The 3,569-nt window shown below is 47.0% G+C and overlaps 1 pseudogene; it reads left to right on the top strand.

Moving 5' to 3' along the window:
• Positions 1–800: 800 nt before the first annotated feature.
• On the top strand, positions 801–918 carry LOC126095948 (5S ribosomal RNA; annotated as a pseudogene).
• Positions 919–3,569: the final 2,651 nt, after the last annotated feature.

Genomic DNA, 3,569 nt, shown 5'->3' with positions numbered 1-3,569 from the left:
CGAGGTTCACAAGAGATGGTGGTGTGAATTTCCATAACCAGCCTGCAAGGGCAGACGTAAATCCCTAAGCAATTCAGGAAAGAATGCATCAACATCGATTCTCAATCAACGTATGGCCAGGCGTACTTGGCTTTAGATTAATAGGGCCATACGTGTTACCAAAAAGAGTAACTGGGGCACATTATCTGGGCTTCCTCATTAATGTATTGCCTACCTTGCTGGAGGCTGTCCCATTGCAGCAACGAATACAAATGTGGTTCATGCATGATGGCGCACCAGCACACTTTCGTCACAACGTGCGCGAACATATGACGCAATGACTCAGACATTTCAGGACCGCTGGATTTGTCAGGGGCCCCACACCTTGGTCTACTCGTTCCGACCTCAGTTCCCTAGACTTTTGGTTATGGCGACGCAAGAACGAATCGGTCCACGCCACACCAGTCAACGATGTGCGGACACTACAGGGTCCAGTCTTCAATGCGTGCCTGCAGGTACAACAGCAACTGGATATCCTACAAAGGGCGCGTCATTCCTTGCGCTGCAGGGCAGAGGGGTGCATTGCCATGAATGGACGCCACCTTGTACACCTTCTGTAAACACGTTTTTATAGCAAGAAGTATGGATTTCCGGGTCCATGTTTATTGGGCTTATCTCAGAGACTATGCATTTCTAGAACCGTGTTTATTGGACTTATTTTCCGTGTTTCGATGACTACTAGCACCTCTCAAAGTACTCGACACCCTGCTTTCAACACCCTGTGTAAAACTAAATCTATAGGTCAGTTAAGTTTTAACGCAGGCAACGGCCTTGCCGCAGTGGATACACCGGTTCCCGTGGGATCACCGAAGTTAAGCGCTGTCGGGCGTGGTCGGCACTTGGATGGGTGACCATCCAGGCCGCCATGCGCTGTTGACATTTTTCGGGGTGCACTCAGCCTCGTGATGCCAATTGAGGAGCTACTAGACCGAATAGTAGCGGCTTTGGTCAAGAATACTATCATGACGACCGGGAAAGAGGTGTGCTGATCCCACGCCCCTCCTATCCTACCCACTGACACGGCGGTCGGATGGTCCCGTAGGCCACTTGTGGCCTGAAGACGGAGTGAGTTAAGTTTTAACAGTTTATTGATATACTTCGACACATTTACACTGGTCTCCAAAATTAAACCAACAAACGGAAATTTTGCAAGGTAGCGTTTATTTTGACACAAAAAAGTATAAACAGCTGATAGTACAACAGGAACAATGTAAAGAATATAGAATGTAAACAAACGCAACATGCATAACGGTAGACAAAAATGTTCTTCGTTTTTTTTTTCAACTTTTGTGCACGTATTTGTGGACATATTCCGACAACCGGTTAATGTGTTCGTTACGGAGTGTGCAATACAGGCCTGACATCGACGGGGCATGCTGTGAATGATGTCATCAGTCTCATGTTCATATCTACATCTACATCTACATTTATACTCCGCAAGCCACCCAACGGTGTGTGGCGGAGGGCACTTTACGTGCCACTGTCATTACCTCCCTTTCCTGTTCCAGTCGCGTACGGTTCGCGGGAAGAACGACTGCCGGAAAGCCTCCGTGGCTCTGAGCACTATGGGACTCAACTGCTGTGGTCATAAGTCCCCTAGAACTTAGAACTACTTAAACCTAACTAACCTAAGGACAGCACACAACACCCAGCCATCACGAGGCAGAGAAAATCCCTAACCCCGCCGGGAATCGAACCCGGGAACCCGGGCATGGGAAGCGAGAACGCTACCGCACGACCACGAGATGCGGGCGGAAAGCCTCCGTGTGCGCTCTAATCTCTCTAATTTTACATTCGTGATCTCCCCGGGAGGTATAAGTAGGGGGAAGCAATATATTCAATACCTCATCCAGAAACGCACCGTCTCGAAACCTGGCGAGCAAGCTACACCGCGATGCAGAGCGCCTCTCTTGCAGAGTCTGCCACTTGAGTTTGTTAAACATCTCCGTAACGCTATCAAGGTTACCAAATAACCCAGTGACGAAACGTGCCGCTCTTCTTTGGATCTTCTCCATCTCCTCCGTCAACCCGATCTGGTACGGATCCCACACTGATGCGCAATACTCAAGTATAGGTCGAACGAGCGTTTTGCAAGCCACCTCCTTTGTTGATGGACTACACCTTCTAAGGACTCTCCTAATGACTCTCAACCTGGTACCCGCCTTACCAACAACTAATTTTATATGATCATTCCACTTCAAATCGTTCCGCACGCATACTCCCAGATATTTTACAGAAGTAACTGCTACCAGTGTTTGTTCTGCTATCATATAATCATACAACAAAGGATCCTTCTTTCTATGTATTCGCAATACATTACATTTGTCTATGTTAAGGGTCAGTTGTCACTCCCTGCACCAAGTGCCTATCCGCTGCAGATCTTCCTGCATTTCGCTACAACTTTCTAATGCTGCAACTTCTCTGTATACTACAGCATCATCCGCGAAAAGCCGCATGGAACTTCCGACACTATCTACTAGGTCATTTATATATATTGTGAAAAGCAATGGTCCCATAACACTCCCCTGTGGCACGCCAGTGGTTACTTTAACGTCTGTAGACGTCTCTCCATTGATAACAGCATGCTGTGTTCTGTTTGCTAAAAACTCTTCAATCCAGCCACACAGCTGGTCTGATATTCCGTAGGCTCTTACTTTATCAGGCGACAGTGCGGAACTGTATCGAACGCCTTCCGGAAGTCAAGGAAAATAGCATCTACCTGGGAGCCTGTATCTAATATTTTCTGGGTCTCATGAACAAATAAACCGAGTTTGGTCTCACACGATCGCTGTTTCCGGAATCCATGTTGATTCCTACATAGTAGATTCTGGGTTTCCAAAAACGACATGATACACGAGCAAAAAACATGTTCTAATATTCTACAACAGATCGACGTCAGAGATATAGGTCTATAGTTTTGCGCATCTGCTCGACGACCCTTCTTGAAGACTGGGACTACCTGTGCTCTTTTCCAATCACTTGGAACCTTCCGTTCCTCTAGAGACTTGCGGTACACGGCTGTTAGAAGGGGGGCAAGTTCTTTCGCGTATTCTGTGTAGAATCGAATTGGTATCCCGTCAGGTCCAGTGGACTTTCCTCTGTTGAGTGATTCCAGTTGCTTTTCTATTCCTTGGACACTTATTTCGATGTCAGCCATTTTTTAGTTTTAGAGAAGGAACTGCAGTGCGGTCTTCCACTGTGAAACAGCTTTGGAAAAAGGTGTTTAGTATTTCAGCTTTACGCGTGTCATCCTCTGTTTCAATGCCTTCATCATCCCGGAGTGTCTGGATATGCTGTTTCGATCCACTTACTGATTTAACGTAAGACCAGAACTTCCTAGGATTTTCTGTCAAGTCGGTACATAGAATTTTACTTTCGAATTCACTAAACGCTTCATTCTTCCTGCAGAGCTGCTCGCAGTCGTGGGGAGTGGCTGGTGGACGCTGACGTGATGCAGTCCGTCTAACTGGTGCATCTCAGACATTCAAATCGGGAGAGCGAGCAGGTCACGCCCTGCTTGCAATATATTT

The sequence above is a fragment of the Schistocerca cancellata genome, chromosome 8 (genome assembly GCF_023864275.1).
Source record: "Schistocerca cancellata isolate TAMUIC-IGC-003103 chromosome 8, iqSchCanc2.1, whole genome shotgun sequence".
Taxonomy (NCBI): domain Eukaryota; kingdom Metazoa; phylum Arthropoda; class Insecta; order Orthoptera; family Acrididae; genus Schistocerca; species Schistocerca cancellata.
Note: the sequence above shows the minus strand (reverse complement) of the source record. Positions and strands in the feature narration are given on the sequence as shown.